General features: G+C 37.6%; 1 long non-coding RNA gene across 2 annotated transcripts; it reads left to right on the top strand.

Annotated features, from left to right (window-relative positions):
- Positions 1-80: 80 nt before the first annotated feature.
- LOC137473360 (uncharacterized) lies at positions 81-27,647 on the top strand. 2 transcript variants are annotated; one of them, XR_010998716.1, is made up of 4 exons: positions 81-181; positions 1,709-1,786; positions 12,748-12,839; positions 27,573-27,647. It is a non-coding gene; the product is annotated as an uncharacterized lncRNA (long non-coding RNA). The 2 variants fall into 2 exon arrangements; XR_010998717.1 differs by lacking the exons at positions 81-181; positions 1,709-1,786 and adding an exon at positions 2,918-3,078.

Raw genomic sequence — 27,647 nt, 5'->3', positions numbered from 1 at the left:
CTGGGGGCGCTCCTGCGGCTCCTTCTCCTGGGCGCTCTTGAGGGGTGTCGCCCAGTCCGAGCTGTGTTTGAGAGCGCCCAGCCTGGGCAGAGCCGTGTTTCCAGCGGTGTTTTCCATGTGGGAGACGCGCGCCAGGCGCGCAGGGCTGCCAGGTAGGGGCGAAGGGATGCTGAGCGTTCAGGTATCTGCCATAAATTCGTGCAATCCCTTCTCCGAGAGGAGAGTCAAGGTAGCTTGAAGTTGCTACCTTCAAGCTGTGCTGCCAGTAGGAGAGGGAAGCAGGAGGAACGCAGGTTGCAGGCCTTAGCAAGGGAAGGCACGGGCGGGCAGAGCAGAGCTGCCCGGGGCTGCGCTGCCGGTGCCCGCAGCCCCTGCGTCCCAGTGAGAGAGAACACACGGACAGAAACCATCCCAGTGAGAGAGAACACACGGACAGAAACCATGAATTTCCTCAGAGGCTGCTCATGTTGGTACTTGGGTAAGCAGATCAGTGTTCGGCATTTCAAATCTCCATTAGGCCACTACGAGTTAGTAGAACCCCCTTAGTTAATTTCCATCAGCAGGCATTTTTATGCAGTGCCTGTAAAGAGGATATTCGTATGTTTTAAGCCTGCTGTATGTTTCAGTTCTCCCTGCTGCCTCGCCCTACGTACCCTCTTGTTAACACAGGTGTCCTGTCTTGTGGTGCCAACAGCGCACCTGGTAGCGCTGTGCTTGGGGAGCAAACCTGGGGGATCGTGATCCCACTTTGCCTTTGCTCTCCTGCCATGGAATTAGCGGGAGCTAATGATCTGCCACTGGTTTTGTTACAGGGAAGGCTATTTATGACTTATAGCCAGGGTATGGAAGAGTTTATTCACAGGGCAGATTTTATTGGTTATTCTGATATGGTTTATCACTGTAAACCCAGGATTGGCGTTGGAGGTGTTATTACAATTTATTACAAACTCGAATTGACAGACTGAGGTCTGGGATCAGCATAGGGACTGAGTAGGATGACATAAGAACTGAATGGTGAAACCTTGCTGAGTTTGGTTTGAAACCTTGCTAAGGATGGTTTGAACCTCAGCAGCCAAATTCTGAGGCAAATTCCATCAAACTGTGACTGAGTACTGAGGCCCTTGGGAGAAGTGCAGGGTGTAGTGCTTTATGTAAAAACATACTTTTCATTAAAAAATTAAGATTTTTCATCAGTCTAACATGATCAACTCTCTCTAAATTGGCCTGCTGCCCTTGAAATCTGTTGTTCTGGGAATATGATTATCTCAAGCTGAATACTTTTTCTTGTTTTTAATATATAGTCATTAAATTTTAAAAAGCCTAGCTTTAATAGAAAAAAGACACAAAGTTTCAGCTATTTTTTGGTTTTTATGTGTATAGACTATGCCGTTTCCAAACAGAACTAATCTTGATTGGAGAAACTGTTTTGTTTTGTATGTAGACTCCAAGGGTTACTTTGCCCGTGAAACACATGAGGGCAGCAAAGGACTTCTGAAATGTAGTTACACGCTACACAGCTTTCATTTTTATTTTAATTAAAATAAACAACCCCCAAACAAACAAGCAAAAAAATCCCCTCCTATTTTGTGAAAATAGTTGTATCTCAGACTGATTTGTGTTAAAAATTCTGTATAGTATAGGAACAGGTTTGTGTCCCCTGGATTTGCTCTCTGTGTACTAAATAGATGTTTCAATATATCTTGTTCAGGAGGAGAGATTGTAAGAAAAGTCAATGTCTCCTCTGGTGGCTGGCTCAGGGGAAAGAGGGAGTAACAAAGAGCCAAAGGTAGGTGACTGACAGCCAAAGTGTTTCAGAAGGTTTTATTTTTCCACTGAAATACCTACTGTGCCATAAAAACATTTTGTGCCTGTGCTCAGATGAACAAAATCCCACCAATGTACGCAGAGAGCTTAGGCATGCAGGCATGCAGTCCCTGCTCTGCTTTGAATTACTCCAGTGTAAATTTAGCCATGCTTCATTAAGATAAAAGAAAATACACTTGTAAAAATAATGTATAATGTAAAATAATACATATAAAAAGACTAGGGTATAGCAGTGTCTGGTGGGTATATTGTTTTGGGGTTTTTTTTTTGGTTGAGTTTTTTTTTTTAAAGGCTTTATTGATACAATTCTTATTTGTTCATTGACACAGGTAAGCCATATATTAATTACACTAGTCATCACAGACAGATGATAAAAACATTTGTATGCTTTCCTCCCCCCCAGAAAATCCAATTTAGAATTTTATAATTGTAAGTAGTTTTTTAAATATATATTTTAATGCAATTTTACATATATCTATCCTGTTCTGGCTAATCATTAGAAGTATTTGATGAGCTGAAACAATGCATACTAAGGGAAGAAGCAATGATGAATATATATTTAGGAACCTCTAAACTCATTGTAAGATGTTTTCTTTAAATAGGGATATTCCTTTACTAAGAGAATTTGCTTCCCATCAGCTGTAAAACACCCATTTCTAAAATGTCTCACAACACAGCAGTGTTATTAGTGGGTGGATTTTTATAGTATTATAGGTTCAGATTGGAAGATCATGTTAATATTTACCAGTCGGGCTTTTTTTTTCCCTCCAGTGACTTTTGCTTAGATGTTTGAAATAGTTAATTAAATCTGGTTGGACAGCCTAGCTTTAGTTCCCCCCCTAGCCTCTGTGTTTATAATTAGCATAGAAACAGGGCAAAATACAAGAAATTAGTTCTGACTTGGAGACAGGTGTGCCAAGGATGGGTGTTGCTGCTCCTAAGGGCATTAATGAGACGTATTAATGGACCTTGAGGTAGGAGTGGTGCCTTTATAGCACTTGAGGAGGTATTTACTTAGCAGCAGTTTGGACTTCTGTTTTAGGCATATGAGATGTATAACAAATGGAAAATAAGTCCATTTGTGTTGTGTGGTCTTCAGTCTCAGAGAGAAATTGTCCAAATCCAGCAGATGGAGCTAAGTGCCCTTTCTTAAAATGGCTTGTAGGGAAAAATTGTGTTCAGGGATTTGCTTATTTTCAGACCTTGCAGAGGTGTTGTTTGCTAATACAGTTGCACTGTTAACAATTATAAAATGTAAGCAAAGCAAGTGGGAATTGCAATCTTGGGATGAAATGTATTCCTGTGAGGGTAAATGAGTGGTGTTGATGTTCAGAAGTAGTCTTTTCTGAGTCCCAAGGTGGACTTTATAAAATGTGTGAGAAATGAAGAAATTTACACATGAGAGCACTTGGGTTTGCAGCAATAACCAAGCTGTGCCAGGGGCTGCCTTAGGTAGGTCATGACAAACATCTGTGTTGACCACGAAGTCTCTCCTGATAGAATGATCTTCCTTTGCAGATAATGAAATAACTGTAGGATCTACTTCTCAAACCTGACCTTATATCAGCTGAATATCCTAAACACCAGTAAGTCTCTAGCTCCTTTAAAATGCTTTTTCTTCAATCTTGTCTGTAAGGGATGAATTATGAATGAAGAAGGCCGGCAGTGGAGCTCATATTCAAAATCAAACAGTGATGCAAAAAATAAAAATGCAGAAAGGAGCAACACCTGTTCTGAGTGAGAATGAAGTAAAAAGTCTTGTCAGTTTTAGGGATCTGAGAATTGGCTTTTCTCTGAGAAGTCTGATTTGCCGATACTCTGTCTTCCTTGCCAGTCCCACTTGCCAGTGTCTACAAATTCACATTAAATATTCTTAGCTGAGAAAATTTCTCATATCCGGGTCATTCAAGTCTTATTTTCTTGTTGGCTTTTTCTTGTTTGTTTTTAGTCTATTCAGAAAGTGGGTTAAATGGCCAGCTTTTCAAGAAGAATTTCAGGCAATATTTGGTGCAGCTTGGCTTAAGGGCAAAAGTACAAATAAAACATTTTTTTCACTCTAATTGTTCTGATTTCTTCCATCAAACTTTTTGACCATGGAATGTGGACAAAGGGCTTATATGTAGAAGTAATGCTGTTTTACAGAGTCTACTTTGCAGATTTCTGTAAATGCTCCAGTTAATTTGTTTGTGTATCCTTCATGAATTTCTCATCAGTGACTTTGTTGGTAGAGGAATCCAGCAGGACATTAAGAGGGCTTTCAAAAACCACCTGAAATGAGAAACAAAATTAAAGAAAAAAAGCACCATTTAGGAATCAAGGTATTTCTTGCTTACATAGATTTTTGTTCTTCTTTTTGGAGGAACTGCTTGCTGACTTTCTCCATGGGTGATTATAATTCAAAAATGCTGTTGAATCATCCCAACTTTATATTCTTTGTTTCATTATTCTTTCTGTTTCATATGCAATACCTTCCTCTGTTGTTTTACTGTGGAACTTAAAAGAACGGATTTTACAGTCGCGTTGATGTGAATCAGTTGTGACTTAGTGCTATGATTATAATACTGTTGAAGTTATACTTTGTCCCTGTAGTGCTTTTTATCCATAGAACTCCAATGCCTTTTGTGGGAAGATCAGCAATGTAAAACCAATGTCAAATTTGCACCTCAGGCCTGAAGTCTGTGTCCATGATTAACCTGTGCACAGAAATAGAGGGCCTATTTTACATCAGTGGTTGAGTTTTTTATTGTGTAGAGTTTTGCTGGAAGGTTAACTTGTTTTGTTGCTTTAGACTTTGGTCTAAAGGGTTTTCATGCAAGAGGAGCAACAGTCCTGCCTTCCCTGCTGCTGCTTGTGTGAAATGCACCTCCACATTTCCACTGTTTCTGTACATGCTGCTAAAGAGGATGAGCTTTTCTGAAGTCTTGCAGCTCTGACATGCTAGGAGGGTATTAGGACCCAGCTGTCTGTTGAAAATGGGAGGATTAGTATGCAGGAAAATAGATTTAGAGAAAGAGGTGTAGGACTGTGCCCTTGTTTACCTCTTTTGTTGCCAAAGGAAGCACACAGCCTGCCATGGTTGTCATCTTTAGTCTGCATCTATGGCCAGTATAAGAGTGCCGTGTCATTATCCTGGTCTTTTAATCACAGAATGGATGAGATTGGAAGGAGTTGCTGGCAGTCATCTAGTCCAGCCTCACTGCTCAAGCAGGGTCCTCTAGACCACGTTTACTGAGGGTTGTGTCCAGATGACTTTGAATATCTCCACAGACAGAGACTCCGTGACCTCTCTCGGCAATCTTTACCAGTGCTCAGTCACCTGCACAGTAAAGTTTTTCCTCATGTGCAGGTGGAACTTCCTGTGCATCAGTTTCTGCTCACTGCCTCTTGTCCTATTACTTGGCACCACTGAGACAAGCCTGACTGTCCATCTGTCACCCTCCCTTCAGGTACTGACAGACATTGAGGAGTTCCACTGTCAGTTGTCTCTTCTCAAGGCTGAACAGGCCCAGCTCCCTCTGCCTTTTCTCATAAGAGGGGTGATCCAGACCCCTCATCATTTTTGTAGCCCTCCACTGGACCAGCTCCAGGAGGTCTGTGTCTCTCTTGTCCTGAAGAGCCAGGGACTGGACACAGCACTCCAGATGTGCCTCACCAGAGCTGAGCAGAGGACCTGGATCACCTCCCTAGTCCTGATGGAACGTTCTTTCTAGTGCACCCAAGGACACCATCAGCCTTTCTGGCCACAAGGGCCCTGCTGGCTCATGGACAGCTTGGTATCCACCAGGACCCCCAGGTCCTTCTCTGCTGAGTTGCTTTCCAGCAGGTCACCCTCAGCCTGTCCTGGAGCTGGTTGTTCCACTCCAAATGCAGGGGCCCACAGTTGCCTTTGTTAAATTTTTGACAGTTCTTCTTGTTCAGTTGCAAGAACTGATTCTTCTTTTTAGAAAGAAAAAAGTGCAGTAGGAGTGTGCCTTATATACTTACAGTAATAAAAGTTTGGAGACAAAGAAAAGGTAAAAATGCTTTTGTTATGCAGAAAGGAGGGGTGCTTCAGGATTCATAAAGGTGTTCTTTCACTTGGCTTAAAGTAATCATCTTATAAATTGGAATTTGAATGTATTTTGAAGTTGGAGGATCATAGGATAATTTATTATTTATATGTAAAGCAATAGTCAGGAAAATTATGGGCTTGTATTTGTTTATACTTCATGTGAATTTTGGACTTAAATTGTTATTTTAACATAATTTCAAACAAATGTTGACTTTTCAAGTGAGCTGATGCTTTTTTATGACTGTAAACAGAAGTTTAGTTTCACCATTCTGTGGTACTAGTGGTAGTTTTAGATGGTGTAAACCAGGAGGAACTTTGTGTGAGTGTGTAATTATAGTGATATGAAATTAATCTTATGGTGGGCACAATTGAGCCTTGTATATTTGTCTTAGTTACAGACTTTGAACTTGTGTCTACAGCTTGCCAGGGGGAAGGGAGAAATCCTATTACATCTCCTAGTTTTCTTCTTACAAACCACTACAGCTGGTCTCCTGTGTAAGACCATACATGGCAGTGCACTTAGTTTCCCAGATGGCTAAATTACATTGTTTTGGAAAAGTTAGACGATGTCAGGAACTGTTGCACAAAAAAAAAAAAAAAAAAGTTTTTGTTAATTACTCAAATATTTATTGTGTTTGAGTTGATTTAAAACATAATGACAGCTTACTTCACCCTTTCTCTGTTAGTAAAAGTTAATTGTGGTTTTAAAAGGGTAGTGTCAGGTTTTGGGTCTTAAGGTCTGACTTGTTTTGGTTCATGAGGATACTGAGCTGCTCTTCTAATTTTCCCAGGAAGTAGAAACTTTCTGTGTAATATAAGGCAAATTCTTAATGATGGGGTTAGCATTCTCTGTTCTGCACCCCACAGCTTCTCATGTGTAGCTGAGCACAAAGGAGAACTGGAGAGGCAATTTCTTTTGAAAATCCTGATCATGGCAGGTGTTACATGTTACCTTCTAAAAAGCAAAACTTTCTTGTATCTCGGCTTTTCCTTGGTGTATTGAGAGCTCATTCAAGTTGAAGCCCTTCATAGTGGAGATCATTGGAAACATCATTCTTTCAAAAGGGCACAAGAAATATGTTCTGCTTTTACAAAAAGCCCTTGAAAGTATAATTTTTCTCATAGTTTTTTTTTTAGATGTGTTTTAAGAACCCCGCTAGCCATGTACAGAGTGTTTGTTGTGATAGTTCAGTATCCAAAGGCTGTGAGTACACAACATTTGAGGGAAAGTAATACATATTTAATATTATGTGAAAAGGATTTAATATCTAATTTGACACCTACATTTAAGTTTCACTTAACATTAACAACATTACAGCAATATTTTTAAGCAACAGTTTTCAAATAGATTGAGGTAATTCTTGAGGGAACATTTTGTCTGAAGAATGGTATGTGTGTGTTCATGCTGAAACTGTGTGAAAGCTTTTTAGACTTTGAGCCTGGCAGCCCCACCGAGATGTCTGCATTGAGTTACCAGCATGTCACTGGGTTTTAATACTGATGGAGAAACATTGTGTCAAACAATGTTTTTTTTTTTGTCTTTTTGTGGTCATTTCTGGGGAATGTAAACATAATATGCATGGCCAGACATGGATGTGTTGCTGAGATTGGTACATGCTCTAAGAGAAGCAATTATCTCTGCTAATTGTTCAGGTTGTGTTGCCAGTTGCTCTGAGTAGAGCGTTGCTCTTTATTGACAGGTTACCATGTATGTTTCTATGCAGACAGCTTTTTTTTTTTTTTTTTTTTTTTTTTTTTTTTTGAGACTGAGATGGTTATCTTTCTTTTGAACTTAACAGAATTTCTCTTTGGGGTGGTTAAAAAAATTGTAGTAATTTCTACCAGGCTACCTAGGGTCAACATCAGACATGCTGCTTCTTTTGGTTGACCATGAATCTACAAAAAGGTTAATATTTTCTGTGCTCAAAGCAGTTTTTTTCATTACGTTAGTCATGCTTAAGTATTGTGAAATGATGGAGAACTTAGTGAAATTAAGTAATGTATAATTTGAGCTGAGAAGAACTACAGATGTTTGGACTATGTTTTTTAAGCCAATGTACTTAATTTCAATGTTGAAAGGATATTTTTAGTTAACACCACCATTCATTTCCAGCCAAAATGAATGCAAAGAGAGTATAAAGACCTACAAAATTAGATTTCATATTTGTAGACTGCAGGAGGAAATGAGCACTAATGAGTGCTTAGAAGATTTTTATTTTATACCTTTGTGGTCCAGTTTTGGGAAGAATATTCATTACCTGAGATGACATCTATTTACAGCATAGACTGGCTGGCTCTAACTGTTAAATAACTGAGATGTTGTTTGCCTTAACAATTTGTTGCAATTCAGAGGAAATATGTGCAATTAGAATGGACACTAAATGCTGTGGCAAGAGGTTCTTACCTAAGCCCAGCTTCCAGAGCTTTCAGGAACTCATTTTCCCCAGCAGGCCTGTGATATTACAGTCTGCCCTTGCTAATTACACAGGCAGGCTGCCTTAAATAGTGCTGAGTTTGAATTGCCACAGGACTTTTTCTTTATAAAGAATATATTTCTTTGGAGCGTGCAACAACCTTGCACAAGCTGCATCCTGTGAACTCATCTTTGCCTTGCAGTAGGCAGCAGAGATAACGTGCTTGTCAGGGAAGCAAGTGCTGGGACTGCGCTTTTCCTTAAGTTTGGTCTTATAGCTGTGGGAGAAATCTACTCAGATCCTTTGTTTTGAATCTGAGTAGACTTGTGTTACTTTTGTTCTTTTGTTTGAATTTTATTAAAGGGAATGTAATATTTCTCATTCCTCTGTTCTGTTAAGTGTGAATCTGCCCAGTTGAAGGTACCCTCTGGGCCAAGCAGCACAGGTAGCCAGCTGGGCAGGAAGGCAGTACAGGAAAGCACCACCAGGGAAATGGCCAGAGAGTGATGATTTCCAGGTAGACCTGGCCTGGCTGTGTTTTCAGTGCATTTCGGAAAAGGAAGTAAACCCACTAGGGTGGGGTGACTTTACCCTTTCATAGTATTAGAAAATACATTATTGTTGAAGTCAAATATATTGGAGAGAGAACGAATTGTGCCTTCACAGTGAGAATGTGTCCCCTTCAAGATTCCCAGTTATATTGTGCAGCAGCCAGGGCTGACTGCAGGCTTGCCAGCCTCCCATGCTCCTGGTGAGCAGCTGGTGCAGCCATCCCATGCTCAAGATACCAGGTGACATGCAGACAAAAATGGAGATATATTCATTGTCTTATTTGGATTTTGGGACAAATGACTAGTACTATCTCATTTTCCTCTGAGATTTGTGTTGACCATTTTAAGGATCACAAAGTAAAGACTTGAGTCAATGACATATGATTTGAAAGCCAAGTATGTCATGCACTGTCTTTTCCTTGTTAAGCAGAAGAATATCCCATCAGACTGTATTGTTTTGATCACCCCTTTAGTCTAATCCTCTTGGAAAGTTAAGATTGTTTTCCTACCTTTTACAAATCAAAATAGGAAAGAAAACAAAGAGCAGCAGCTGCTCTGTCTGCTATTAATCCAAGCACAGTTCTCTCCTAAAGTGTAGATATAATGCTTAACTAGAATTGCAAGAAGTCCTGCTCCATGAAAACTTGATAGGTCATTGGTAAGTTTCACACTTCTCTGGCATGCCTGATTAGCCTTCCTTAAATTTATTGAAAAGTCAAGGGGATTTTAGCCTCTGACTGCTTTTTTTTTCTGGACTTATCCTGCAGTTATTGAGTTACCACTTCTGGGAACTAGAAAGAGTGTGTTATAACATGATAAAAATCAAAATCATTTTGACCATGGCTTGCCAAGTGAAATATCCTTACAAATGAACTTGGTTCATTGAAATATCAAACTCCAGACTGTTGAAGTATTGTTCGGTAATTGTAGAGAAGATAAACTGATTTAAATGCAAGTTTAGCTCTTAAATACTGATTAGTCATCAGAGATGACTCCAATTTTGACTTCACAACTTCGTTCTTGCCTGCTTCCCTTGGATTCTTGTAACCGCTCTGAAGACTGAAAATGTCAGGGCAGCAGCTGTGTCACTAACCAAAATGCAGCTCAAATTGGGTGCTCAGTGAGTTTTACTGAGCAGTGTTATGTTCTGTGAGTAGGAAAAACTTTATTGAAAATAATTGGTCCCACTGCTTTGGGAAAGAATAATTGAAAAGGATGATTAATTTATGAATTCTTTTCACTTTCATTTAAAATAAATTACTCTGGAGGCAATTAAGAATTTCTCCCTATGTAATAAGTTAAAGTGATGAATTGTGGTGCTCTAGAAATGGCTTAGATTTATTTTGGGCAAGTACAGTCTATCAAATTAAAAGTTATTAATACATTTTCTAATAGTCTTTCAATAAACAAATTAACCTCAGTGGTACTGATAATATAAATGCTGCCTGTAAGTGATTTATCTTCACCTCACTCTTTGAGGTCTTTGTCCATGACTTAAGTTCAACTTTTACGTGATATTATTTCAGGAAGACAAAAAATTGATGCTTTTGAGTCAATGAGTTATGGACAAAAGACATTCATTTGCTGAATAGTTTTAACCTGAATAAAAGATATTTAAATAACTATATATAGTATTTAGGTTACCATCTTTGAAAATACTCTAAGCAGTTTTACTTTTCTGCATTGAAGGTACTTAGCAATAGTCAGGAATTTAAAACACAAGTTTCCTTGTGTTAAAGAGTTAATTTTTTTTTCCAATTTGTCCTTTAATGGTGTAAATCCTGTGGAGAACTTCTATCACCAATTTCTAGTCCTGAAGCATCTTGCATCTTTTCTAAACACAAAATCCAACTAATGGTTTACTGTGGAGTTAATTTACTATTAATTAACTATAAACATAGAAGGATATGGTAAAAATGTAGGGTTCTACAAAAGTACTTGAACAGTATATTTCATCAACTCTCAGCTAATTCTCATTAAATTGTAGCTAAAGAAAAACTGAGATGCCCCAGCTAAATAGCATGGTATCTGGGGCATTGTGGAGACATTCAGGTGTGTTCCTGCTGTGAGCAAGGAGAGGACTCTTCCAGGAAAGCCAGAGACAGAGGAGAGGATATGGTGGAGATGCTGCCATTCCTCCTTCAGCCTGATCCATGCCAGCTTATACTGGGTCCATGATATTCCATTCCCAATCTAAAATGTAAACTAATTACAGAGAACTTGATGATTATGATGATAATAATAATAATGTAGAAATAGAAGAAATGTATACATGTATGTAATTAACACAATGCAGTCTTAAAAAAATGTTTTTTTTATTATAGAATATAAACCCACTTTATATACATAACTCTGTTGTCTAAAGTTATAAGCTTGAATTACAGTAAGTTTGAGGTGCATATTATTTTTAAAAAAGGCATTTAAGTGTTGAAATGCAGCAATTGAAATGTTTTTAAACAGTATTTTTACAATTCTTTTCACAGTTACTTAAAAAAGAAAGTATTTTAGTTAAATATTATTCAGAGTGTATTTCAACCAATAACAGTTTTTTTCCCAAAAGATTCTGGATGCTGGTGGTAAAGACCTACATTTTCCAAAACAGAGAGGGTCATACTCAATCTTAACTGAGTACCCATTACTTTAATAGCAGAGCCATCACTTGATGTAAAAGTATTTAAAAGGGTGCATGACTTTTTGTTGCATCCTGTTTTTGTCTGTCAGTCTGTGGGAAAAAGAATAAATGCTTAAAAATATCTCAATGCAGTGCAGGTAAGCAATATGCTACATGTAAGCACATTTTTTTAAAAATCTGTAGCTGGACTATAATACCACAATAAAGTTGGGCACAGAGGTGATCAGAACTTTTAAGATCTGGTTGTCTTGAAACTATCTCTAAGTGTATTTCACAGCAAGAATCAAATGGGCTTTTTGTACAGAACAGGAAGTCAGATACAAAAATGCATCAATAATAGATATTGAATAAACTGTACCGCAGTGACATATATCTGCTCTTAGAGTTTCAAGGATTCATTTAAACCTCAATCTTGTACCATATTACCATTTGAAACTTTGTCTGGTCTGATGTATGCCTGTGTATTCACTCAGGCAGTAGCAGGGATGAAAATGGTATTCTGGAATACTGTATGTAGGCTAGAGGTGCTGGTTGAAGTAGATCTCTGTGCAACTGTTTTGACAAGAGAATTAATTACACTCAAACGTAACTTAAAATCAGGGAGTATTGATATTATACATAGTATCTAAGTCTTATTTCCCACTACTTTTTCTTCAATCATAAGTTGGTGCACTGTGTAAGAATGTAGCCATTTAAAGGATGGTTACAATGGGTAGCTGTGAAAACATCAACAAAAAGGATTTCTTATTCTTGTGCTGCTACATGCTAGCTTTCCTGAATAACAGCTGCCTAACCAAAAAGCTAAAGCAGTCAGGGTTTCTGTGCCTTATTTTTAGTCTAAACCAATCTTCTTTCCTTGTCCTATCCCTACATATCCTTGTAAAAAGTCCTTCTCTAGTTTTCTTATGGGCTGCTTTTGCTTACTGAAAATGTCTTTGTTTTAAAAGCTTTGCTTGGTCAATCAGAAAAAACCAAAAAGCAACAAATAATCCCCAAATGCACTAAACTCCCAAGTTTTGATTTTTTTTTTTTTATTCTGATCCTGTTCAGTTAGCTTTTCTCCCCTCAATGCTTCTAAAGTTGATTTTATCCACTTTCTGTGATCAGGGAGTGAGCTTTTGTTACAGTGTTTATTCTGTTGTGTCATGCTTCATATCTGAACTTCAGATTTAACTAAAATTGACTTGTTCTTTTCTATCCTATGTCTACATTATATCTGTTTCAAGAAGAAAAATCTTAAAAGTGGCAACTGAAATTTTCCTCCCTGTGAAAAAGGTATAGATTTCAAAGAGAGTGCTACCCCTACAAAGATGTACAGACTAAGACTGTCCAGAGGGTACCATTTCCAGTTGCACCTCCTTGTGCAGGTAACCATGATTACTTCAGAGATTCATCTAACTTTGTGGCTTCTAAATATGCTGTGTCCCAAGAGTTGTCAGTTGTGACTTCTGCTTTTGTTATTCCCTGTGCCCCCTGCTGATGCACAGAGTTCTGTGTGGGTTAGGACTCTGAAGACTCTCCTGCCTCTACAGGCTGTAGAATTATGTCTTACATTCTGCTCTGTTATCCCTTTCTGTATCCCTCTGTTTCACTCAGTCTTGTTCTAATGAGGCTCTGAATAGGGTTTCTGAATCTACACCTGCCTGACAGGTGTAAGGGCAACTGTCTCAGGCTGGCAGTACTGCAGTATCTTAAAAAAAAAAAAAAAAAAAAAAAAAAAAGTTTTGCATTATTGTTACAGTACTGCAGTTCTTAAAATGGATTCCTTTTATTAACTGAACATCATGGTAATGAGTGCCTTAACCACTGCCATAACCTCATTAACTTTTCTTGCTGTTGGTATGGAAGTACATATTTACAGTGTTCTGAAATAGCTAAGCAAGTTAACAAAAGGTGAAAATAACAAGAAAACCATGGAGGTTACTAGTATTTTACTTCTTTGAAATCTGTAGAATCCTGTTAGCTAAAGCAGATACTGAAATAGGAACAGCTGACATTAGGTAGGTGTTACATAATTTTTAAAATAGTGTGTGCACAATCCAACTCAGGATATTCTATAGTTCTACATGTGCATACTGTTGAATTTTCTTCTGGATCTCTTATCTTAAATCCTTTTATATTATCACCAATCTGTAATACATTTCAAAGTATTCAATGCAGGGTTTTTCTGCTGTTCTATTTGTGATTCTGTGACATATCATAGTTAATGCAAAACTTTTATTGACTCATGCACTTGTCTATAAGATGACAAGAAAGAGAGTCATATTTTTTTCCTTTTTAAATGCGTTAGTAAAAGAGGAGGTAAGAAGTAGGAGTCAGCACCGTATGACTATTCTGCTATTTTTTTGATAACTGACGTGTCCATACTTAATTGTTGCAATTATTCCTCAGTGCTGCCTTAGGATTATTTTACTAATTCTTCATAGAAGCTCAACTGTAGTCACAAAAAGTTTTGTTTTAGCGGTAAAAATCAGTTTCAGGTGAAATGGCTGCAATGAATCAAGATCTTGGCAAAATCTCTATGGGATATTTGACAGATTTCACTCTTAGCTAAAAGCAGAAAACATGTCTTGCTAAAATGGTAGCATTTTACTCCCATTGTTTACAGATGTATAAGAACACAGGCTGTAAAGGAGTAAAGAATTCGGCATTCAGTTTTGATACCTGGCTGGTAAGATCATTCTGCTCCTAGTAAGCTACACCAGGAAATCACAATATCAAATGCTTTACAGCTTACATTTATTTTTCCAAAGCAAAATTTTCAGTGCATGATATTATATATCATTCTAACTTCTGCTTACAGATACATTGATCTTTATATTGAGGTAAACAGTGCAAAGAAAATGAGACTGAGATTTGGTGTCTGCTCATAATGAAGCACTATTTCCAATCCCTCCTCCACAGGATTAATTACATAATTTATTGGTCAGACACCCAGTGGCATGACAGAGATTGTTTTGCTGAGCCAAATGAAATCTAAGAAATACTACTTTCTGTGCATCACATATCAAAGGACCAGGACAATGAAGAGGAAGTAAATGACAGTATGTTCACAAACAAAAGTCCCAAATGCTTATTTTGTGGCTTTAAGGGGATGTTATGACGACACTCAGGTTGCTTTAAGCTTACAGCATTTGAGAGATGACTCATAACAGCCTTTTTCTAGCTCCATATGAATGTGAGCTGAGTCCAGGATTTATGAGGTGATACACAGTAACTTTGCTTTCTGCCAGCACTGTCTTGGCCTTGGTTGAAAATCCAAGTTCTTTTTTGGCTAATGAAGAGGTTTTGTTTGCCTTTAGTGCTTACATGCTATGCTAGAGTAAAGCAATAAACAGAGCTTGTCTGGTTTGCTGTGAAGAGTTATGACAGTGTGAAGTGCTCAAAGATGAGATACTGTAGCCCAGATGCTCTTAAAAATATAAGCAATGAAGATGAGTTTACTATCTACAGGAATCGAGCTATAACAGTCCAGTCTGGAGATGTGGAACTGCAGAAAATAATTTAGGCATCCCTGTGGACAAGCTGAACATGTGAAAGTGATGTATCCTCTCAATAAAGAAGGCCAACTGTACACTAGACTAAAAGCAAGGACATGGAGAGCAGGTGGAGGGAATCATTATTTCCCTCTGTTTGGTGCTTGTCAGACTGCATCTGAAATACTGTGTTCAGCTCTGGGGTCCCCAGTACAAGAAATACATAGATATACTGGAGTGAGTCCAGAGAAAGGCCACTGGGATGCTAGAACAAATCATGCACAAGGAGAGGCTGAGAGAGCTGGGATTGTTTAGCCTGAAGAAGAGAAGATGCTGTTGCTGTCCTAAACTGTCTGGTGGGTAGTTACAGGGAAGATGAAGCCAAACTCTTCTGGTAGGTGCACAATGAAAGAACAAGAGACATCAGAGGGAATTTGCAACGAGGTAAATACAATTAAATAGTAGAAAAAAAATTTGCCTTGGGGGTGGTCAGACATTAAATCTGAGAGTGATTGTGTAATCTCCACCTTCAAGGATATTCAGAACTCAAGAAGAGAACCTGAGCTAGGAAAATTTGTTCTCATGAGAGCTTTTCAATCTGCTCTTATTCTGTTTCTTCTTTTGTTGTCTGCCAGAAGTGGTAGAAAATTTTACTCATAGATATTATTCAACAAGAGGCTTGCCTTGAGTTTCAAAGGGGATATTTCAAAGCAACCTCAGGTTGCTTTCAAAACCTTCTGATTGTGGAAGCTCATTCCTGTCTCAGTTGAATGTAGCCTTTATTTATCAGAGTGCACTAGAGTGAAAAAATGTTCAGTCACTGTTGTTTGAGCCAGCAGCTCTGTCTCTCTCCAACAGCTAAGGGAGAGAAAATTACTTTCCACCAATGGATGCATTAGAGAAGTCTGCTGTACATCTCAATGTATGCCTTCAAACTTCAGCTTTCACCAGAAACTAAGTGGGTTCACTTGCCCTTGTGTTGAAGCTGACATTTTATGCTAGAGTATGACAGAGCAATTGGACTTTATTGCCATGTTTTGCCCTAAAATTTATGATAGTCTCTTCCATTAAGCAAAGATGTTTCTATTTGTTAGGTTTTTTGTTTGTTTTTGGTTTTTTTAAATTTTTTTGTGTTGTTTTTGGGGGGGTTATTTTTTAGGTAATAAGGTATTATGAGCACTTGAAAAAATTGTAGAGTTCTTTAAACCTTTTTCCATACGTGGATTAAAATATAGGGTTTGAATTGGAATATGTGAGTTATTTGTCCTTTTCACAGTGGCAAGGACAGGAGAAAATCACACTTTCTGTGGATTTATTCACCAGGAGGTGCATAATACACATAGACTGATGGTGAAAACTGTCATGTAAATTGATACTGTGCTTGAGCCTATCTGAAGCTACTCCTCCTGATTGCTGCTGCTTCTCAAAGGAAAGGAGAGCTTTTGTGCTGCTGCCACTTTTGGCAAAGACCCCAGTCTCAATGAAAAAATACCTAGTTCCTGTCTTAAACTAATGAATTTCTTGCAAACAAAATCAATGTTTTTAATGCTCACCTGAATAATATTCCTTGTCATTTTAACAATAACAGGATTATTTAAATTGTTGTTTAAGGCTATAGAGATTAAATCATCTGAATTGTTTATTTTTTTACACCAGTAAAAATTAGGACATGGAGTTTTTTTTTACCTGGTTATTTGCTTACATCATTTTCAGAGGAGAATTGAAAATTGCGGTATTAATGATAGAGATGAGAGTCATGTCCACATCATTTGTGCGTGGGAGATCAAATAAAGATCAGAAAAGCTAAATGTGAAAAGGGACAAAATTAATTAACTTATCTTAGCAGAATAATTAAACTTCTTTTAGTTAACAGGTTATCACTGTATGATCTGATGTAATGAACAATTTGTCTTGTAACCAAGATGATACTTTATTCTCTTTGTCCTGGTTTGTTTTGACAGAAAAACAAGGTAATTGTTATTAAAGGGGAACTTTTCAATTTGAGCAGTTTGGAGAGCTGTAGGATTGTTATATATGGAGTGTGTGTTGTTATAGTGACTCCACCCTCCTGTTGTATTTTTTTGTTTTATTGCATGTTTCACTAAAACCTGTTTTGTACTTGGGTGCTGCCTGTATGCCCAGTTATGTGTCTGGGTAGCAAACAGATTACCCTTACTTTAACAAGGGATGGCAAATTTTGTTTTGTATATATATATATATATATATATATATATATATATATATATCTTGCTTTTGTTTTAGTATTTTCTACAATATTTATAGGAAGCTTTAGATCACAGTTTTGCAGTCTTAGGCCCAGTTTTCTAAGTCTTCACTTGCCTAAATTCATTTTTTCTCAGTTTTTTGTTAATAATTCAGTTAAATTCTAAAGGTTTCATAATGTATAAAGGACTATATGCCTCAGAGGTATTCATACTATCTGCACTAGATAATTTTCATCAGCTGTCTTAATCAGTTGTTGGGCATGATGACTTCACAGTGTTGCCTTTAAGTAGCTGAGAAGTAGGCGTTATCAACGTTTCATGGTTCTTAGAGATATTTATCTGTTTTTTTGCAGATTCTAAATTGGATCTTCATCTGTGCCCTTTAAACTGCAATGAATATGTTAGATTTAAAGGAATAGAAATGTCACAATCTGTATTCTTTATTCAGAATTCCCAAGCCTGAGAAGAAACACAGGGAGTGTAATGGGGAGAACAGTGTCTTGAGTGTGCCCAGATGTCATGGGTTAACTAGCCAGCCTCTAAGCACCCACCCAGCCACTCACCCCACAGTGGGACAGAGGAGAGAATTAGAAGAGCAAAGGCTGGCAACCCCTGGGCTGAGATGAAGCAGCAAAGCTGCTGCATGTGCAAGCAGAACAGCAAATCAGAAATATATTCACTCTTTGTTGTTGGTAGGCCAATGTCTGTCCAATTCCTGAAAAGCAAGCATGCACAATGGTTGGTTGAGAAAATGAAAGCCATAATCAAAACCCCCATCCTCCTCCTCCTCCTTTCCCTGAGATTTTATTGCAGAGAATAATTGCATATTGTAGGAAATGTCCCTTTGGTCAGTTTGGGTCCACTGTCCCAACTGTGTCCCTTTCCAACCTCTGGCCTACTTGCTGGGGTGGGCAGAGTCGTGAAAAGGAAACCATGGTGCTGTGAAAGTCAGAACACTGGTGTGTTTATAACACTGGTTTAATCACAAATCCAAAATACACAGTGGTATGGGCTGTACTCCAGGATTAACTCCATCTCAGCCAGACCCAGCACACCAGGGAAGGCAGCTTTTATTCAGAGGGATAGGTTGCTTTCCCTCTCCATGTAGTAAAGTTATTGGTGAGAAAAATAGTAAGGTATTTGGCTTATAAATATAATGTCTGCCTAAAACTCTGCTTCTTTTTTGCTTTGCATATGTTAGACTAAAAGAAGGGAACTGTACAAACTGTACAAACTTATATGTACTTATTAAAAAAAAATAAATTGATGGGTTGTCTTGAGCTCTGTGACTGTGCCACCATTAAGGAACTTACACCATTTTCAGCCCTGCTGTTTTTCTCTTTTTACAACAAAATCAATATTAGTTGTCAATGTTTAATTAGTGTATTTTATACACATACATTTCACATTCTGAATTGCCTTCAGGTAATTTTTTTGTGATTATATATAATATTACACTGATTTGTGTAGAATTTCTCAAAATAACAGATGAAGGTTAAAAAGGAAAAAAAAAATACCCAATTGATTAATCAATGTTTTCCTAAAACTAACCCACTGAGGAATTTCTGGCTTTCTGTTAGCACTGGCAGCAAAAGAGAAGGGAGAAAATAGTAGATCAAATTCTGTGCTTCTGTGCTTAAAGTTTTGTTTTTATTTGAACATCCACTTTATGGTAGAATGAATTTAGCGTGGTTTGCAGGAGCAGGAAAGGTCAAGGATGTATATAGCTTTGACTTAGAATGCTTTCTGAGCTAGCTCCACTTAAGGCCTGGCAGGAGGTTGCCATGCATGACTTTTGTTGATGCACAGTCACTTCTCAGGCTTGTGAATATTTTGCGCTCTCAAAAATGAGGCTAAGTCAGATGTTTTTAGAGACACCTGGGAAAAAGTTGTCATCTTGGTGTTGTAAAGGCCATAATGCAGAGGATAGACTCTTAGACTGTTCTTAGTCCCTCTCAGTTCCCACAAACACACTTTCCCATATCACTAAACCATTGTGTGGTTTCAGCAGTGAGTTTTGCCTGATTTTGTAGAATCAGGTGTAGAAATCAAGTAGAGGCTACATCTGGTGCAATATTGTTGACTTCAGTATTCATTTCTCACCTTGTTTTTCTTATTTGTTGAATTTATCTCTGCTGCAGTTTTCTGTCTCTGTGAAAAGGAAATAATTTAAGACAATCCTGCCTGTAACCAGACTTTTGCATGGGAACCTAAAACAACTAAATGTCTTATTTTGCTAATAACAGTCCTTGTTGGGTTCTAACAAAACTAGTGCAGTGTTTGTCCAACATCAATGTGCTACCTTTGTAATAGTAGTGTGGTTCCCTGAGATGATGATGAAAACTAATATTAAAGCTATGCAAATTTTGGAACATAAAGGATACATTTCAGGTGGCCATGCATAACTGAGCCTTTGGTATTTGGGCAAAGAGTTGATTTGCATACTTGAATATATTTTGCACCTTATTTGATCACTAACTAATCAGTGCATACAGATGGCAATCAGATTTGTGATCTGAATACACAAATAGTACCTTGTGAATTCAATCAAAGGCTGTGAAGCTGCAGATGGGGAGCCCTACTCAGTTGGAGTGTAAAATTATTAATATATCTCTTATGATTATGAAAGTGGAGGAAACAGGGTTTTTTCATTAGTACTTTGAAAATACTTGCTAATTTATTCATATGTGGAAGATAGTTGAGAAAGTAAAAATTGGCTGTGGACTGACTCCAACTCCACTTCCCAATTTTTATTTTTAAACTTCATCTGCAAAAGTGCTGTAAGTCTTATCACTTACCGAGGAGAAAATGTATAGTATGAGTACTTTCAATACTTTCAAAGATTTTTCCCATTTCTGTCCTTCACTTTCCTTAGGGAAAAGAAGAATTTCTGTGGACGCTATGTGAAGGTGCCCACATGGGCATGCGTATTCCAGAGAAGGTCATTGAGTTTATAACACTGGAATTGATTCTTGCTTCCTAATTGCTGTAAGTTTTGCTAGCAGTTAAAGGATCTATATGGATGAGTCTGAAATTTGAAGATTCCACTTGCTGTTTTCTTGTCTTTCTCCTAACTTTTAATTCTATCTTAATAGTTGGACTGGTAAAATGCAAATGAAAGATGCCCCTGCCCACGGCAAAGAAGTTAGATGGTCTTTAAAATCTTTTCAACTTAAGAAATGTTGTGATCTATTAGAACATCAAGCAACTTCTACATGATCTTAAGATTTCTATATTGTCTTGTAAAACATTTTATTTTTGTTTTGTATCTCAGCTTCTGAGAGATACATTACCCAGCTTTACTTATCAGTCATGCAAGTAGCATTCTTTAAAAAGTTGATAAATGGTGAGCTTAAACACACTGTGACTTGTAGAGCTGCTTTTTTTTCCAATCTTGTTGTTCAGTGGTCCATAGCCATTTCAGTCTTGGAAGTTACTTTTTTCCATGAATCTTGTCAGCTATAAAACTCAAGCTATTGACCTATCAAGCAGGCTTCTCCCTGAAAAACAATTCAACTTCAGAACCCTGTTCTTTCAAGGAACTTGACTTCTAACTGGCTTGACCTTCGATTGACTACCCAGCCTGCTCTGCACAGAACTGAAATTTCTGTAATGGTAACATCATTAAGAATGCAATTTCCTTTCCCTCTGAAATATCAGCTGCATTGGCAAAAGCCTTTGTAGAAGCATTTTCATATGTGCAAAAAGCTGCTGTTGAAGGGAAAATGCTGGTGTTGTTGCTTGCAATAGGGTGTTCATTAAATATGATGCAGTGATAAAATACCACGGTCCCTGCATTAAATGAATTTACTGGTCTGTCTCTTATGACTAGCAAGGTTTTAATCCAGCATTGTAATCCTGGCCAGCATTTTAATATTTGTGTATTTTACTGAAAGATGCAATTGATACGCAAGCTGTATTTTTGTTATCTTTTATGTTGCAAACCGAGCTGCTGCTGATTTTTAAATGGAACTATTGTGTAGCTGTTTCATTACTAGTTTACTCAGCAGCAGCTTACAACAAGATTATTCTTAATGTAAGAATTATAAGAGAAATGGGGTTTATGTTTTGTTATTTAATTTACATTCCTATTAGATGGAGTAATCAAGTAGACTAAGGCAGCTTCTTAAAATAATGAGATTTTCTTTTATCAGAGTAGACCTTTATTTTAAATGAATCATTAATCTTGTAGTTAAAGCACTGATTAAGAATATTTTTGCATTCCTTTGTCTAAATTTGATTTAGGACAGAGGCTATTATAAAAGAGGTTGACAAACCTATTTATTATAAAAAAATATCTCTGGTATCTTGTATATCCTTTGCTATTCATCATCTGTGCTCCGTTTTACATATTGGACCTAACCTTTCAAGCTCTGAGACAAATTGGTTTAATATTTTCCTTTTCAATAACTCAAGAACTGTGGGACTAGTCAAATCAATTCGAAATACTCAGTCTGCATCTTCAGAGGTGTCAGTGAGTGCTCAGAACTCTGGCTTCTGGAGCTCTCCACAGGCCTTTGCTGCCCCTGTTAGCTTTGCTGTGATGACCACATTCTACACAGCCTAGGGAAGGGCAGACACACTCTGCAGTGCCTGTGCAGGGTTTGGTTTTGGTGGGAGGAGGCAGCTGCTGCATGTGAACTTGCTGCTGCCTGGCAGCACAGCCCAGCAGTGCAAGGACCTGCTTTTCCACCTCTGGGAAGCAGAAGGCTTGACGTTCAGAGGTGTGAAACTTATAAGATGTGGAATCACTGTAAAAAATGAACTCTAGAAATAGTTACAGAAAACTGTCTGTTAGATTTTATATATATATATATATATAAATATATAAAAAGACTCAAATATTAGCACAAATTTTTATGCTCTCCTGTTTGAAATCCTTTTTGTTATTCAAGTTTAAGCATGTAGGGAGCTATTAAAGAAGTGCAGTGAGTCACAACTGCAGCAAAACAAGCTTGATGTGAGTGTCCTGTAATGGGCTGTGACTTGTCACTGTTTCTACTCTGTCCACCTCTCATCTCTTTAATTGCAGGAAGGGTACTCTTTGCATTTTCAGGATAAAGGCTTCTGTTTCTATGCAAAAGTGTAAGGCTTTCCATGTTTGCCCTACTTCTTTCTTGCTTGTTTGCTTACACTGTATTTTGCTCTTTGCTTGAAGCAAATAAAAAGTGTAATAATAATCTATTCTCTTAATTCAGAGGGCAGGAACTCACCAGAATTTTTTAATTTATCTCCCTTCCCCTCTCTCCACTTGCACAGACACATTTCAGAATTGAAGCTTCTGCTTTTGTAAGTTTTAGAAAAAATTGACTTCTCTTACCCAAAAATTAAAGGCCCTAAATATAAAAAATGGTTCCCCTATGAAATCTCACAAAGATGCTGCAGGGAAAGTAAGAAGATTTTCATGTGACTGTAAACATCTGATTTCTCCATTGCTGAGCAGCCCATAAGTATGAAATATTTATCTCTTAAGCAGTTATCAGCTAAAATGGAAAAAAAAGAATCTTTGTGGTGGCATTTCAGATGCTAATTGTATTTGAGAAGCATATCTCTTAAACAGAATGCTTGTGTAAGAGCCTAAAGTGAAACATTTTGAAATCTAATGTAAAATAGTAGTTCATACCTGTAAATAATGATTTTTTTTGTTGTTCTTATTACTTTCTTCCTTTTGTGACTTTGAAACTTTGCCTCAAGGTCAGGTTAGAAAAGAGTTGTACATAGTCAGTCATATGTTCCTGAAATTCAGTGTTTACAGGCAGAGTTATGAACATCACTTTGTAAAAGATTCTGATAAAAAGAATGTACCACTCTAATGGTCCAGACCAAAGGAGGATATGGAAGTGATGTTTGTCTGAAAGAGAAAACATCTCTTTCGTGCAGATCTGTGAACAGTAGTGCATTATAAATCAAGAACTTTCAGGAGGTGGTGCTCCATCTTCTCTCCTTCATGAACACAAAGACCACTTAACAATGACTGCAGATATTCCATGCAGGAATTTAGAGTGGTAGGTTGGGTTTTCTTTCTTGGGGTTATCCCTGGCACATGTTGTCTCAAATGTTTTTTTTTATTAAGTTGCATTGATAGATCTTTCATTGACATGAGTTCCACAGATCTGTTTTAGTTCTGCAGGTGTGTGCTAGGCTGGGCTGTGCTTTGTTACACACTCGAGTAATGAGATCCCAAAAGCAGAAGAAATGTATTTTCAAGTCAAGTGGTCAATGAGTATTTCTAAGCTAATTTAATGCTTCTTTTTAAGACTAGGCTATTTTGTGATAAAGGTAATTCTATTCAAATTGGACATTATTTTTTATTTAATTAACTTTCAGAGCTGTAGGAAACCTGTAGGAGAATTAGAGCTCACCTTCCCTCGGGATGCCTTTCCTAAGGATTCTTCCCTCATGGTGGCCGTGTCTGGGTTCCTTGTTTGAAACCATACACTGAACTGGGACATTTGTGTACCTTGGCTGTAGCTGAGGCTTTGGCTTGTGTACGGACTGCTGGTTATGATTGGACTTGCTGTTAAGTAATGTTTTTTGCTAATTTTTGTGTTGTCCTGCTTTTGCTGGTTCACCCAGTGTTACAGCCAAAGTTCAGAACTGGATATCTTTTGTTTGTTCAGTGAGGTTTTCTTTGAACTCTTCACTATTGGTTTCATGTCAGGTAATGATCATTACTGGTACTTAAATACCTTGTGTGCAAGAGGCTTGATCTGGCACCATTAATTGGAGATGGAAGCTGTGTGCTTTGTCTTTGAACCTAAGAAAACACTGGGAAGCACAAAAGTGAAAAGGAATAGGTCGGTCATTCTCTGCATCCAATTGCAGAGGGCTGCCATAGGATGTGTGATGATTGGCTGTGTCAGGGCACACAGTGACAATTCCTCAGAATTCACACTCGTGGCAATGCACCGTTTACCCACTGGTGATGTGACAGCTCCTGCCCCCGTAGCAGAGTGTTTGCTCTCCAGCCAGAAACTTGTCCTGTTGTCTTAGTCTTAGATTCCAGTTTACAGCCTGCTCATCTTCAAAGATGGCAGTAAATTCTCTTGATGGAGTGCAGAGACTGTGTTCCAGAGGCCCATCTTCCATCTAAGCCCTCCCTAGCCTTAAGCCACCTAAACTTGTTTTACTCTGGCTCAGAGCTTCATGCTAATGCAACATGCAATCTTCAGAAATGATTGGTTTGTTATGCTGTGCTAAAATAATTTATCTGCTTTAAAAAGAAAAAAAAAGAAAAGGAAAAAAAAAAACCACAAATGGTATCCACAATTTTTAATTTACAGGAAAAATGGTTTAAAAATATGAGGACTTGGACTTTTTTATATGTACTACTTTTCTGTGGTCACTTCTATGCACTCACTGGGAATTATTTCTGCCTATGGCTGTTTTGTAATATAGAAACAAATCTTTCTGCAATAATATCTTTATAGTTTCCTGTAAAATAGTTATGAGCAGTATTTGTGTACTTTCCTACATTATGATGCATGGTGGATTTCTTCTTAGAGTGAGCTTTAGCAAAATATAGTTGTTTTTCAGATTTCAGGCAAGATCAAAAAGTTGGAAGCAGTGGTGGAAGCTTTTAAAATGTTGCAGTGGGCCTCTCAAATCTGGAAATGTGTTTGGAGGAAAAGGGAATAAAATCAGGAAAAAAGCAGCCGACTGATACTGGTAGGCATAGGTCTTCATTGGGAAGGGAGAAAAGAAATCTGGGGCAAGCAGCACAGGGAGACAAGCTGAGATCTGAGGCTTCAGTGCACTAAGCATGATTGTCTCAGCCCCTGTGAATAACAGTCTGCTTTTGGGAGGAAGGAGTGGGGGATTCTTGGTTTAGAACTAAATTCTAGGAACAATTCTCTGCAGAATAATACATATGGAAGAGATCGACAGTGGGATGAAAGATTAGCCAGTTGGATCATTGGTTTTTGATCCATAAAGAGAAGTTCCTAGGCCAAACCTGAAGAATGTAGGGTGACAAATACCTTCCTGAGGATATTGGTATAAGAACAAGAAATGCCCAATGAGCTGCCTGCAAAGCTTCTAATGTCTAGGTTTGAACTGTATAGGAAAGAAAAGGTCTCCTGCAGGACCTGTGGAGATATAGCATTGCTCCATTGAATAAATACTGCTGTGGTGGTCTCAGTTCAAGTCTCAGATGATTCTGCCGTCCTATCAAAACTATATTTTCTGATTGCCTGACTTCTTTTTCCAGGTAAATGTAAAAAAATCTTATTTGTCTGAGAAAAACTCAGAAATTTATACTAAAATGTGGGAGATAGTTCCATTTCTTGGGAAGTAAGATTAAAGAGAAAAAAATATTTAACTTATGATGTCGTTTTGTGCCTTACTAAATTTCTTCTAGTGTGTATATCCTCCTTCTTACAATAAATTTAATAGAACAGAAATGGTTCATTATTATTCTAGGCAATGTCTTACACAGATTTGAACATACTGTGACCATACTGGTACCATAATACCATAATGTGACCATACTGATTATTCTAAAAATCATCCACAGTGCCTGATTTCGATTAGTATACTTGCTGGTGGATGTGATTGCAGGGAACATTTGCATTTGTTTGGAGTTTTGGAGTTCAAACATCTTAACTGAAATCTGCAAATTGGAGAGAAATGTTAAGACATATCACTTAAATATCATGTCTTTTAATTACAGCCTCCCCAATTTACTGTGAAGTTGTGAGATTATGGGACTGTTTAGGATCTCTGTATTATCTCTGGTCCTTTAAACTCTCTTACCCAGTTGTTCATGCAGAAATGCTTGTGCCTTCGAGGGTGAATTTTTTTTTGTTTTGCTTAGTTTTGCTTTGTGGAACCCAGCCTCTGAGATTTTTGGGTAGTTGTGTCAAGCATCTTTGTTTCAATGGTAAATTATTGTTTTGTTCTGACCTGTCTGGGGATTAGTACATTTTCATTCTTCTCCCAGTGTGTTGAAAAGAAAAAAAAAAAAAATTTTATGGCAAAATATTCAATTAAGAGATAAGCAGTTAATTTTAATTATTTATTCCTTCAAATGAAAAATGTCCTGAATGTATTTTGCCATTACGGTCTTTGCATAGATCAGGACAACATAGACAGCCATGAATAATACTTGATCTAATTGTGCATTTATTCATCAAGTGAACCACACAAGGTCTTTTTTTTTTTTTTTTTTTTTTTTTTTTTTTTTCTGGAAAATGAGGGGTTTTTTTTATCCTTAGGCCACTGCTTTCTTCTTTTTCATGGTCATCCAATATACTAGTATATAGGCAGTTTATTGATCATAATTCTTTACTCTCTGGGAAAATATTCTATGTGTGCAGTGGGCACAAAATTCTTCAGATGTGCTATTGCTATTTTCTCCCATAAATCCAGACCTTCTGGAACAAACCTCAGATTAAATTTCTATTATCAAATCTGCACAGAAAAAAACCCCAACCTTTGTCTGCCAATTGCTATTATAAACATGGATGCTGAGAAGCCAAAAGGCTGCAGTAGGAAAGTGCTGGTTTTCTATTCAGTGGCTGGTCTTCTGCAGTAGGAGTCCTGGATAATCATTCTAGTGTATGTTTTTCTCTTTTTGATGGAAATTCAGAGTTCTGCTTTATTATCCAGTAAAGTATATTAAGTGTAAAATAATTCTTTATTGAAATAGAACAGTTCAAAGGTGTTTGATAGGACAGCTACAGCAGTATAGCTAAGAAATAAAGCGTGGATTGAATTGAAGGGGAGGAATTGTGCCCTTTAGTTCATGTTACAGCACGACAAGTGTCAGGCCTCTAATGCATCAATCTCCTTGTTTTCACAGCTTACAATTTACAGGGTCTCAAGAACATTGGTTAGCTCTTATCCCTTATTTGAACAAGATGAGTTTCAATGTCCTGAATACTGCCATATTGTTTTCTGTTGGCCCTAAGGCAAGCCAGACCATGCGACACTGGTTAAGTCTGTGTATCAATGCTGGTTTATGGAACTGGTGTGGAAGTCATTGGAGGTTTGAAAATGGAAGCGTGGTGGGGATTTTGTTATTGTTGTCTTTTTTTTTTTTTTTTTTTAATCTCACTGCAGAGAAGCCTGCTTGACTTCTGAAATAGGAGAAATAAACATTCAGAAAACACTAGTCATTCTGTTATTCTTAGTAAATGCATTAATGCATCATAAATATGCCAAATTATATTTTTTTTATTTAAGTAGCCATAGGAAAAATTACATATTGTCTTAAGGATGAAAATTAAAGGTGTTGCAACTATCCAGTAGTTGTAGTATGAGTGGCTCAGAGTTGCACAGCAGTTATATTCCTCATCTACTGAGAACAGATTCACACATGGTCAGTTGTTTTATAAAAGTGAGCATGTGTGAACCTGTTCCACATGCATAAACGTAACATAAGCATTTGATTTTCCAGGCAGTCTTTTGGGAGATTAGACTTGGCCACAGCAGAAGCCTTAGAAAGTTTTCTTGATCTCCTTGCATCTGGTAA

Source organism: Anomalospiza imberbis, chromosome 4 (genome assembly GCF_031753505.1).
Source record: "Anomalospiza imberbis isolate Cuckoo-Finch-1a 21T00152 chromosome 4, ASM3175350v1, whole genome shotgun sequence".
In the NCBI taxonomy this organism is placed as follows: Eukaryota; Metazoa; Chordata; class Aves; order Passeriformes; family Viduidae; genus Anomalospiza; species Anomalospiza imberbis.
The sequence above is the reverse complement of the archived record's forward strand: the minus strand, read 5'-3'. Positions and strand labels throughout refer to the sequence as shown.